Source organism: Protopterus annectens, chromosome 1.part2 (genome assembly GCF_019279795.1).
Source record: "Protopterus annectens isolate FY-2018-M chromosome 1.part2, PAN1.0, whole genome shotgun sequence".
Taxonomy (NCBI): Eukaryota; Metazoa; Chordata; order Ceratodontiformes; family Protopteridae; genus Protopterus; species Protopterus annectens.
In genome coordinates this window covers 1,146,105,025-1,146,117,957 of record NC_056727.1, presented here as the reverse complement: position 1 = coordinate 1,146,117,957, position 12,933 = coordinate 1,146,105,025, and positions in this window count along the sequence as shown.

Sequence of the window (12,933 nt, the reverse complement as noted above, 5' to 3'; positions counted from 1 at the left end):
TACTCCTGTTTGCTGGAGTCCTCACAGTTGCAGATAAGTATCTAGTTGGGTTTTTGGTTACTTTTTCTGTTTGTTTTGTGCCTTTTGGGGTTAATGTCATCCAGGAAAGGTAAATGCCAGTGTGGGAGACTAATTCCCCATAAAAACTGCCACAATAAGTGTCTTTTTGCCTAGGTGCTGCTCACAGCCATACATCTTGTTCAATTTGTCAGGCATTTGTCCCCAAAACAATTCATAGTAGGCTTTCTTCCCTTTGCTTGTATCTTGAGAACCAGCATCTTAGGCTTCTTGCTGCAGATACTATGGATAGAACTTCCTGCCCCAAGGGTCAGCCATCAGGGAAGAAGAAGGTGCATAAGGTAAGACCGGAATTTTCTGTTTTCCAGCCTCTGCTGGGAGTTTCTTCTGAGGTTGTTATGAACATGGAGGTTCACCTGGTTGTTTTGAAAGATTCTTCTACCATGTCTGGGTTGGAGGTAAGTGAGGATCTGGCAGGCAGCACATCCAACAAGGCTTTGCAGGTGTCCATTTCGGGCATTCAGAGGGAACCACGGTTGACTGCTTCAGATGGGTCTAGAGGGGTTCTGCAGTTTCTCTTTAGGGAAGTGGTTTCTACTGCAGTTGTGGAATGCCGTCCTGAGTCTGGGCCTTCTCAGGTTTCTAGGACAGATGTCCCCTTAAAAAAGAAACAGAAAACTAATCATGTTTCTTCTGCTCCTAGGGATCCACAAAGTGAGTGGCAGGCCTCTACTCAGGGGTTATTTAATGCTTTACTGTTGTTGAGGCCTCCTCAAGGGGTAATAAAATCCAAAGGAAAACGTAGTCCAAAGCCAACAAGGAATTTATTTAGGCATAGACAAAAAAATATAAAAAAATAAAAAATAAAACTGAATTGACCTAGGTTTCGTCTTCACAGTAAGACTTCTTCAGAATACCAAAACACATCAAAACCACACTTTATATATGTAGTTAAATAACCACATCCCCAGCACAATTCCATTAGTCAATCGTTCCTAATTCCTAAGAAATACTCACATAAAGAAATACATGTATAAATATAAATCAATATATGTAAGAAACAAAACAAAATGACACTTACATATATATAATTTTTTAAAAACTGACTGTTAAAAACATGTTACAAACACAAGTAATCATGACTTCCTCGTAATATGTTTGAGCCTTAATAAAGGCTTAATAGAACAATAGTCATTTAAACCAGGATACTTTTGAGCATCTAATTTGATTTGCCACCTAAGCTTACATAAATCCAAATGAACATCCAAAGTTCTCCCTTGTGGATCATATTTTATTTGTTGTAAAACACAAAACCTGAATTCATACGTGGAATTACTAGCAACATGCCTAGCCAAGGCATTTGTAGTTTTTAAGTGCTTAATATCCAAAAGGTGTTCCCTAATTCTCACTCTAAAAGATCTGCAAGTTTTCCCTATATAGAATGCCAAACACTGTTGGCATTTTGCCATATAAACTACATTTTTGGAAAAATCAATCAAAATGACCTAAAATAAATATATTAAAGTCACTAACAGTAAACTTGTGACCCGTGGGTAAAATACATGGACAAACCAAACATCTCCCACATTTAAAATTACCTAAAGCTCTGTTGGTAACCAAAGCCTTAGAACTAGAACACCTTTCAAAAATGTCTTTGAAAGCACAATCCTTCCTAAAAACAAAGCTGGGACATGAACCCCACTTAATACCGGTGTTTTTATCTAGTTGCAAAATACTCCAGTTTCTCCAAATCATATTGATTAACCAATCCGAATCCCCATTATAGGTGGAGATAAACATAAAAGGGGACCCCATCCTTCGATCCTCACCATTAAGTGCCCTTGTATATTGGACTATATTGAAATTAAGTATAGGTTGATAAAAGCCTGTGTCCCTTTTTTCATTAAATAATTCCATACATAATTCTTTGGAATACCCTCTATTCAAAAATAATTTAATCATATAATTTAATTCATCCACAGAATCTTGGTTATCACTGACCATCCGTGCTGCTCTGACCATTTGGCCTTTAACTATACCTCGTTTTTGATGATTAGGATGCCAACTATTGTATTGCAAATATGAACTGGAGAAGGTGGCTTTCCTATAAATATTAGATCTAATACTCATGGAAACCCTATCAATGGTCAATCTGACATCCAGATATGTTATGGAGTCCAGACTATACTCATGTGTAAATTTTAAAAAATCCACCGTACCATTGATGTAGTTAATTAACTCATTTAAAACATCAATTGCACCTTCCCAGACGATAAAAATATCATCCAGGTACTGCATGTAGTCCTTAATGTTTCCGTAATAAACACTGGGGAACACAAAATGTTGTTCCCAATAGGCCATAATGTAATTGGCATATATGGGGGCACATGCAGCCCCCATAGCCACACCAGTACACTGCTTGAAATAATGTCCCTCAAAAAACAAAAAATTGTTGACTAGCACTGCTTCCATTAATCTTACAAAAACATCAATTTGATCTTGTTCATATGTACCAGTCAACAATAACTGTTGTTCCAACCACATGAGACCTATATCATGTGGAATTACAGAAAACAAATTGCATACATCAATGGTTAAAAAAACAATGTTATTATTAACCTTAATAGTATTAACTTTCTCCAAGAAATCCCATGAATCCTTAGAAATATATGGGAAGCATTTTAATCCTTGTTTCATATGATGGTCTAAAAATTGACTAATGAAATAGGTCTTATTCCTCTTGCCATTGACAATGGGTCTAAGTTTGACGTTGTCTAACCCCTTATGAATTTTAGGTATACCAAAGATACCACTAACCACTGGGTATAGATTGGTCATAAATTCAAACTCTTTTTCCGTTATTTCCCCTTGATACAACATATCCTCCAGCATGAAGTCAAACTTTTTAAAGGCAACATTAATTTAATTCATGCTGACTTCAGTATACTCATCACCATCCAGCATAGACATCATAATATTCACATAGTCATTATGATCTACTATGACCACCCCATTGCCCTTATCTGGCTTCATAATACGAATATTATCAATTCTTAATAATTCTTTAACCAATTTAGCCTCATCATCAGTTAAATTGGCAGATGTATGTCTTAACAGTTGCTTAAAATGCTCCCTAATCTCTGTTTCACAAATTTTATCAAAAATAGCAACCATGGGATTCATGGGCGTTTTGAATTGACTCGATTTTGATAAAAAATTCCTGTTTACCAGAAACACCCACGTCACCAAAATATACTTTTAAATTCATCTTGCGTACAAATAACTTTAAATCCAATATTGTGTCAACCAAATTGCCTTTTTTGCAAGGGACGAAGGTAAAACCCTTAGAAAACAAATTGACATAGTCCTCACTAAATGCATAATGTGAATAATTAAACAATTTAAAATCATGTGCCTGATTTTCCAAAACATCAGGATGGCTCAAAAGGCCACTTTTTAACTGTTTGAACTCATTACCTTCGCCCAAAAACATATCCAAAACGTCATGACCATTCATACTATCAGGTAAAACCTCATCCAATGCTGTTTCCCCACACATCTATGGCTGATGATATAGACCCAGGGGATGAGACTACCCCATGTACAACACCACCATCAGAATCATATATATCAAAAAGATTACCAGTCATAGACATTTCCATCTCATAAGGCGACATCGGAATGGAACTACTATTACTTTCAACCAACCCCATGACATTCACATTATAATTTGCAAAAAACTCAAGAGAGGGAATAACCCTATTGTCCAAAAATCCATTTTCAGCTGTATCCAAAAAGGCCCTTGTATTAAAGTGTTCCCCCTGAAAAGATTATACAGATAACTCCAATAAACCATCCTCATGCTCCTCGATATTGTCAAACCGCTGAGAATCGTTAAAGAAAGAAGAAACTGTACTTGCACAATCACTGACAACAAACCGCCTACTAGCTAAACACTTGCCTGCAGCCATACCATCATTAAAATGACCACACCGCTCCAAATTAGGCGCAACAAACAAGTTAGCACTACCAGAAAACACACTCTTTGCAATGGACATATTAAATGTACAAATGTCCGGGGTGTCACTAAAAACAGCTGCCCCATCAATGTCAGTTACCTCCTTTTCCAAGCAGTTTCCTGAGAATTTGTTGAAGAATTCCAGACCTTGAGACGCACCCCGGTCTGACCATAATCCCCCAACTCGTTGGTTGGCTCCCTGTTGCGAATCCTCTCCAAACATCTTGGGCCTTCCAGTAAAGGGTTCCCCGCTCTATTGGTGGAATTTTTATGACTTGCTTGCTTCCCTAACATCATAACATTATCACCATCCACATCCTGATTTGCCGACACATTTTGATGACCATGCCTCCGTTGGTTACCCTTGGACTGAGGATAAACTGTGTCCAAATTATATGCCTTAATATCCCGATCTATCTTCTGCAATTTCTTATTGAAAATAAAATCACAACTCTTGTCAACTTCATTTAAAATGTTAATATCATTTGTATAATATTGATCAAACAACAGATCTTTTGTAATACTATCATTAATCCGTTCAAGTTCGATAAGATATGCATCAATCTTGAGCTGGTTAAATTTCACCATTATACCCATAATGTCCAAACCAGCTTTATTAAAAAGAGCATGAAGTTCCTTTAATATCTCGGTGTTACCATCTATACCATTTGGATATCTCCAAACTCTTAAGCCTTTCGGCACCAGTCCCAACTCAATGTTCCTGAGCAAATAACTGTTTTCCAGCTGAGTTCTCTTTAATTTGAACAGTTTAATCTCAAATAACTTAAACTGTTCCACAAGAGACTGATTTTTATGGGCTTCACATCTCTTTTTATTTGTATTACTGGCTTGAAAACTAAAAACATTGTTTTTCCACATATCACTGTTAGGAACTACAGTATTTCCCCCACTTGAAACTAATGGGGTCTGAGTTTTGTCCTTATTGACAGTACCTATGGCATGGTTACCATTAGAATTGGCCAAAGAAATGATAATTGGTGTGGCTTGTGTAAGCAGAAAACCCAAACTGTCCGTATCACAAATAATAGTATCCGATTTATGTCCTTCTACCAAAGATTGAATTTGAGCTGCATGTTCTTTCAGTTGTTCATTAATTTCATGCAGTAAATCCTTGATTTCAGCCATGGAACCCACGTTCTCCATATCGAGACATTATAAGACCAACCAGGAACCAAAAGACCAATAATATCCAAAGGAAAACGTAGTCCAAAGCCAACAAGGAATTTATTTAGGCATAGACAAAAAAATATAAAAAAATAAAAAATAAAACTGAATTGACCTTGGTTTCATCTAGCATCTTAAGCTTCTTGCTGCAGATACTATGGATAGAACTTCCTGCCCCAAGGGTCAGCCATCAGGGAAGAAGAAGGTGCATAAGGTAAGACCGGAATCTTCTGTTTTCCAGCCTCTCCTGGGAGTTTCTTCTGAGGTTGTTATGAACATGGAGGCTCACCTGGTTGTTTTGAAAGATTCTTCTACCATGTCTGGGTTGGAGGCAAGTGAGGATCTGGCAGGCAGCACATCCAACAAGGCTTTGCAGGTGTCCATTTCGGGCATTCAGAGGGAACCACGGTTGACTGCTTCAGATGTGTCTAGAGGGGTTCCGCAGTTTCTCTTTAGGGAAGTGGTTCCTACTGCAGTTGTGGAATGCCGTCCTGAGTCTGGGCCTTCTCAGGTTTCTAGGATGGATGTCCCCTTAAAAAAGAAACAGAAAACTAATCATGTTTCTTCTGCTCCTAGGGATCCACAAAGTGAGTGGCAGGCCTCTACTCAGGGGTTATTTAATGCTTTACTGTTGTTGAGGCCTACTCAAGAGGTTTCAGCTCCTGCTCCTCCCTGTTCTTCCCCTAAAAGTCCCAGAGAATTGAATTATTCTGAGGTGGATTCTGATGATGACTCCCTTGCTTATTCTACCCATATTGCTTCTCCTTTAGACTATGTGTCTGAGGAGGAGGATTCTCATACTCTAGATAAACCTTCTGAGGAAATTTCCTTTGGGGACACAATCTCTAGGATGATAGAATTTTTTTAAGTGGGATTGTGCCCAGGTTTCATATATCCATAAGAGGTACTATGAGGTTACTGCAGACAGAATCTCCTAAACCTGTGGCCATTCCTCCTGTCTTGCCTGCTTTATTGGATGTTTTTTTCCAATGCCTCTAAAGTGCCAGATTCTCTGCTCTCTGCTCCCAAGAAGTCTGATAAGTTTTATAGGGTGCCTGAGGACTGTTCTTTTTTGTTTAAATGTCCTGCTACTGACCCTTCTGTGGTGTCTGTAGTCTCTGATAAGCCATTTCAATTGCTTCCTTCATCCAAGTTACTGCCTTCTGACAAGGACAGTAGAACCATGGATAGGCTGGGTAAGAAGGTTTATACTTCAGCTACCCTAGCTTTTAGGGCTATTAATTATCATACTCGTATCTCTGGGTATGTCTTGGCTCTTCTTTCTCAGGCCTGTCAGGTTCTTTCTGATTGTCCAGACTCTGACAGTAAATCTTCTGCTCTTTCCCTGGTTGGGACTTCCTCTCAGGTAGTTTGTCATTCTATCAAATGTAGTTATGATGTAGCAGATGCCTCTTCTAGGGCTGCTGACTTTGGTTCAGTACTGAGGAGGTATTCTTGGCTTAGGCTTCAACCTTTGCCCATTGATATTAAGGCTAAGTTGATTGATGCTCCCCTAGATAATAATTTTTTGCTTGGTGAAGTGGCTGCTGGTTTATTTAAGTCTCTTCAGGACAAGGGAAAGGCTTTACTGGAGCTTAAGTATGTTTTGTTTCTCCTAAATTTCAGTGAAACTCCCCTTCTAAGCCAACCTTTGTTCATAGGCAATCTCGCCCTCCTTCTAAATGTAAAAAGGGTAGTAAACGAACTCCTCCTGCTAAGGCCACTCAGACTGCAGGGATTCTTAAGCCTTCCTGTCCTGACAAACCAGGTGCTGTTTGACTACCCACCGGTTCCCAGCCACATTCCTCTTTTCTTTGCCTTTCTCTTTCTCTTCTTGTTTGGCTCTGAATCACCCAGGATTCTTGGGTCCTGTCAATCATTCGTCAAGGGTACTTCATGGTCTGGATTTCTCACCCTCCTTTTATGGGCATTCCTCAACCTCCTTGGGAACAACTTCTTTTTTTCCCAGAGGTTCTTCGAGACCTCTTGTATTGTGGTACTATTCAACAGTTTCCTGTGTCCCAAAGGTGGAAAGGGTTTTATTCAAGAATGTTTTTAGTGCCCAGAAAGGAAGGTACCTGGAGACCTATTCTAGACCTCTCCCATCTAAACACTTTTTCTGAAGATGCCTTCCTTTCAGATGTTGACCCTTCAGTCACTTTTTCCTCTCTTGCTCCCTCAGGCCTTTCTGGCGTCCCTGGACCTCAAGGTCATATTCTGATCCATCCTCTTTTCAGGAGATTTTTGCATTTTTCTGTTGTTTCCTGGCATTTTCAGTTCTGTGCTTTGCCCTTTGGTCTTTCTACTGCCCCAAGGGTATTCACCAAATGCCTCACTCCTGCGATTGCCTTTTTTTTAGGTTTCAAGGGATCCAAATCTTTCCTTATTTGGATGACCTGCTGATTCAGGCATCTTCTCCAGAGGTCCTTTTGCAAAATCTTCATTTTACCATTTCTCTTCTTCAGAGCCTGGGATTCACAATAAACTTCAAAAAGTCCTTCTCAGGATCATGTCTTTCTAGGTTGCAGGATTCAAACGGTGCCAATGCTGGCATCCCTGCCTACTCCAAAGGCATTAAATCTCATTTCTTTCTTTCTTTCAAACTCTTCTTCCCCTGGCCTCCATTACAGCCATGGACTTTCCGAGAGCTCTGGGGTTCATGGCTTCCACCATTCCGATGATCCCTCTGGCCAAACTCCACATGATGAAGTTCCAGTGGTTTCAGCATGCACATCCTGTAGACTTTCCTGTTCCTCTTCTCCCCTGTCTCAGTCCTGGGCCCACTCTTGTTTGGCATCTACTTTTCCGAAGTACAAGCAAACACAGGAGGGTTATGGCTGACAAAGTTTGCAGATGACTGCAAACTGGGCGCCATAGTAGAAAACACATCTGACACAGATATCCTTCAGAAGGGTCTCACAGAAACGGATAACTGGTGCCAGAGCCATGGCCTAAAGTTAAATGCCAAAAAATGCATAGTCATACCCTTCGGGAAAAACAAGGTTACCCCTAGCTACCAAATAGGTGGCAATCCACTGAGTACAGAAGAAGTTATCAGGGACCTGGGGACCCAGGTTGATAGTAGTCTGTCATTCGACACCCATGTAGCTAAAGTAGTTAGGAAGACCTTCTACATTGCCCACCTTATCATGAAGGATTCTCATCTAGATCAAGGGAGGTCATAGTCTCCCTATACTCATCACTCATCAGACCAATGATTGAGTACAATGCCCCATTGGAATGTATCTGACCCGACACTTGCAGCAGCTGGAGAGGCCACAAAAGTTCCTCACCAAAAGGATAAAGGGTCTCAAACATCTGTCCTATGCTGCCCGACTGAAAGAACTCCAGCTCTATTCAGTCGCACGCTTGCTCAGAGGTGACCTTTGCCTAACATACAAGGCCATGTCAAACCCAGATTTGATGAATATGCTTCACCTCAAAAATCTAGATCCGTCAGAGCCACAAGGCGGAGACTTAAACCTCGACACGGCTATTAATAGGACGTGCTGGAGGGATAGATTCATCACCCAAAGACTCCCTATGCTGTGGAATAAAATCCCGGTATATGTGAGGCAGAGCACCTCGCTGGCCTTGTTCAAGAGAAATCTTGACCAATGGATGGGAGATCGCAGATATACCCCAGGGATTACCTCAGTGTCACTGCTCAACAGAGGCACAGCAAAATAATGGGTATAGTTCCCCATACTAAAGGGGTGGCGTAAGCCACAAAACTATGGGCTAGGCTTGTAAATGCCCTCGGGCAGATAGCTTAGTATGAACCTATGAACCTATGAACCTATGAACCTATGGTAGATTCAGCAGTTGTCTCTGAATCCAGGGCTCCCTTTTCAACCACCTCTTCCCTCCCAGGATCTGTTCACAGATGCTTCAGATGTGGGATGGGATGCAACTTTTGGCTTCCTGGGAGTTCAGGGAGTGTGGTCACCTCATCAGCAGAAGGAGGACATCAACATCCAAGAGATAAGAGCTCTTATGCTGGCTGTTCAGGCCTTTCATCCTCTCTTCTCTCCAGGTCCTCTGAAGGTGTTCACAAACAATACCACAGTTATGTGGTACATCAACAAACAGGGGGTACAAGATCTTACTGACTTTGCCGGCTGGCACTTCTGGTATGGGATATGGCTGTCAATCAAGTGATTCTTCAGGAAGTTTATATTCTTTCAGATCAGAACATTGTGGCACACAATCTGAGCAGGTCCTTTACTCAATCCCATGAATGGATGCTTCAATGGGATGTGTTTCTGGACATTGTTCACCAGTGGTCTACTCCTCAAGTAGATCTTTTTGCCTCCCCTCTGAACAGACAGCTTCCTCTGTTTTGTGCCAGAGTCCCACATCCTCTGGTATGGAAGGTGGACACCATCTCATTTTCTTGTAAGGAGATTTTTTTATGCATTTCCTACCCTTCTTCTCATTCTAAGACTCCTGTTCCACATTCAACAGGATGCTCCCAAAATCTTGTTGGTGACTCCCTTTTGGCTGTGACAGCACTGGTTCCCTCTACTTCTGGATCTAGGGAAGGGCAATCACCACAAGTTACCTCACAGGGTGGATCTCCTCACACAAGAGAAGGGGTCACTCATCCATCCCCACCTGTCCACGCTTCAACTGACACTGTGGGTGATAGGATTTTGATCCCTCATAGACACCTTTTTTTCTGAGGATGTGCTGCAGGTCCTACAGGAGGCCAGGAAACCTACTACTAGGAAATTCTACTTGTCTAAATGGAAGAGGTTTTCTATTTGGTGTCTTTCTTGTGACCTGGACCCACTTTCTGTGGATGTTCCTTTGGTTCTGTCTTATTTGTGTGAGTTGCTCAATGCTGGTTTGGCCTATTCTTCTATTAAGGCCCACTTATCAGATCTTTTTGCTAGTCTGCTTTTAACTCCCCTGTTAGATTCTAGATTTGAGGTTAAGCAATTTCTTAATTTCATTCTGGAAAAACTGACTCCGGCTCCTTTTGAGCCTGCTGCTTCTACTTCCTTACAACATTGTTCTTGAAAGACTGTTCTTTTGTTAGCTCTTACTTCTGCCAGATGGGTGTCTGAGTTGCAAGCACTTATGGCTTGTCCATTTTTTTGATATTTCTTGAGGACAGGGTGTCTTTGTGTACTAATCCTTCTTTCATGCCCAAGTTGGTTAATGAGTTGTCACTTAATCAGTCTATTAATTTGCCTACTTTTCCCCCTCTCTGTAATCTGACAGTGAGAGGGTGCTGCATACCATAGATATGCATAGACAGCTCAGATTTTATTCAGATAAAACTAAAGCTGTCAGAAAATCTGACCAGTTATTTGTTTCCTTTCATCCTAGGTCTTTAGGTTTGGCAGTTTCAAAGCAAACTATTTCCACTTGGATTTCAAAGGCTATTTCCTTTTGTTACACTTTTCATGGCAAGAGCCTTCCTCCTTCTAGAAAGGCTCATTTCACTAGAGCTGTGGCTTCTTCTGGTGCTTTTTTGAAATGCTTAGATGCTAATTATATTCTTGAAGCTACCTGGACTTCTGTGCATCCCTTTACCAAACATTACCAGTTGGATGGTATCTCCAGAGCTAGAGCTGGTTTTGTTGCTGCCATTCTTCATGGCTTCTTAGACGGCTATGCTGCTTCCTCCTCCCAGGTTTCTTCTTGAGCTTTGGCACTCTCCCATTTATAAGGAATACTGCACCAGCGAATGTAAGGGCATAGTACAGTTGTGCAATCTCTTACTATAATGTTAGATGTCCTTACCTTCACCGCTGCAGTATTCGCTCCCTCCCTCCATCACCCTGGTCTTTTTTCCTTCCTGGATGCATTGGTTCTCCTTGGTTTTCCTTGGACTGCTGTTCCTACTGGGGCAATCAGTTCTGAGGATGGTATGCTTGAACGCCACCTTTATGTCCTACCCTACGCAAGGAGTGTGCAGGTGATGTTGAGTGTACCTTAAAGCAATGGTAAACTTTGGTAAACTGGCCAGACAGTGGGTTTCATGGTAGGGAATCACATTTGTAAGGAATACTGCAGCAATGAAGGAAAGGACATCTGCCATTATGGTAAGATTTTACACAACTATACTTTTTACTTATGTATATATTTTTAAACAATCCCCTTATATGTTAACAGTTAGTTATTAAGCAAAACATTTTCAAAGCACACATTATTATCATGAAATATACGTACTGCATCCATCTGTAACAGTAAATATATTTTGTTTAATGAAGGTTGAATTGAAAGAAAGTTAGAATTTCCTTTCAATTGCTACATTTTTATGTGTGCGTTTACAACCTCTTTTTTGTCTGAAGAAAATTCAGTGTTACATAAAACTGCAACTTATGTATTGAAAACAGTTGAAAGTAAAACCTGGACTGAAAGTGTATTTAAGATTCTAGACAACACCACACACACAGACAAATTGTACACACTCATAAGAGTGCATACATTTGAAGGAAGTTGTCCTACTATTTCAACTTGAATTAAAGGAAATATTGGCACAGTATAAGACTTTAGAGTTGAATAAATGTTTAAGGAAATAAAAAGGATATACTAAGCAAGGGCAACACTAACAGAAATGTCTTGCAGTGCACTGGTATTCATATCAGAAATGTTAAGGAAAAAATATTTGTTTGTTTATTGCTTTTGTTTACTGGGAAGTCATTCTGGCCTCAAGGGACCCATTTCAGTGGAGACTTGCGGAGAAAAACTACAGTGCAATACAATACAAAATTCTACCAGTGAACACTGGCAATGATCTCTGGCAAAGACAGTCGACACTTAAGCATGGGAAGTGGCAGTTTTATATAGTATATACACAGGCGGAGAGTAGTAGTGGAACTGTATACTAACAGGCATAGTTTACAATGGCAGTGTTAATTACACAATATTCAGACATATTGTAGTCTGGACTTGTATACAGTTACTCTATTTTAAAAGTGATAAAGAGTTTGTCAAGGAGAGCAGTTAGAAGGGACAAGAATGGTCTAATCAGATGGAGAGCATTAGCAGTGCTATATGTTGGGTCGCTGTGTGTTTAGTTGAGGTCTGAAAGACTTTAGTGAGATACAGGTAAACAACAATGGTCATATGTCTTCTCTGTCTAGCCAAAGTGCAAATTGATTACAACTGTAACCATGAATGTAGCAGAATTAATTAAGAGATTGGTTGAAGGTACTGGTAAGTATGAATAAAGTAATAAAACTGCAAGAGTATTTATAAAGAATGCTAATAAAAGAACTGTAGTGCTTTCAGTATGGTACTGCAGTCAAATAATAAATGCTGTTTTCTGTCTTTAACTTGTTTCACTTATATATAACTGCAAGAGTATTTATAAGGAATGGTAACAGAAGAACTAAAGTGTTTCAGATCTGTATCAGGCAGAAATATCAAATGTATTACAATTTCTTATGTTACTATCAGTAGACTGGAAATGTAAACCCCACTAGGACATGATACCAACACACTCATTGTTCCATGTATGTACCAGCACTCCCCATGCATTTTGTTTTAGTTCAATAAAGATGTTATAAAAATAAAATTGATTAATAATAATAATAACTGAAATGGTATATAATACTGTGGAAATTTATTGTATCTATTTCTTCTTTGTCTCCCCCTTTTCTTTTTTTTTTAATTTAAATAGTTATGCATTCATTTCTCCTTCTTTATTTTATGTCTCTTTGTATTGGACCAGCCCAGCCATGTGCCTCACAGGT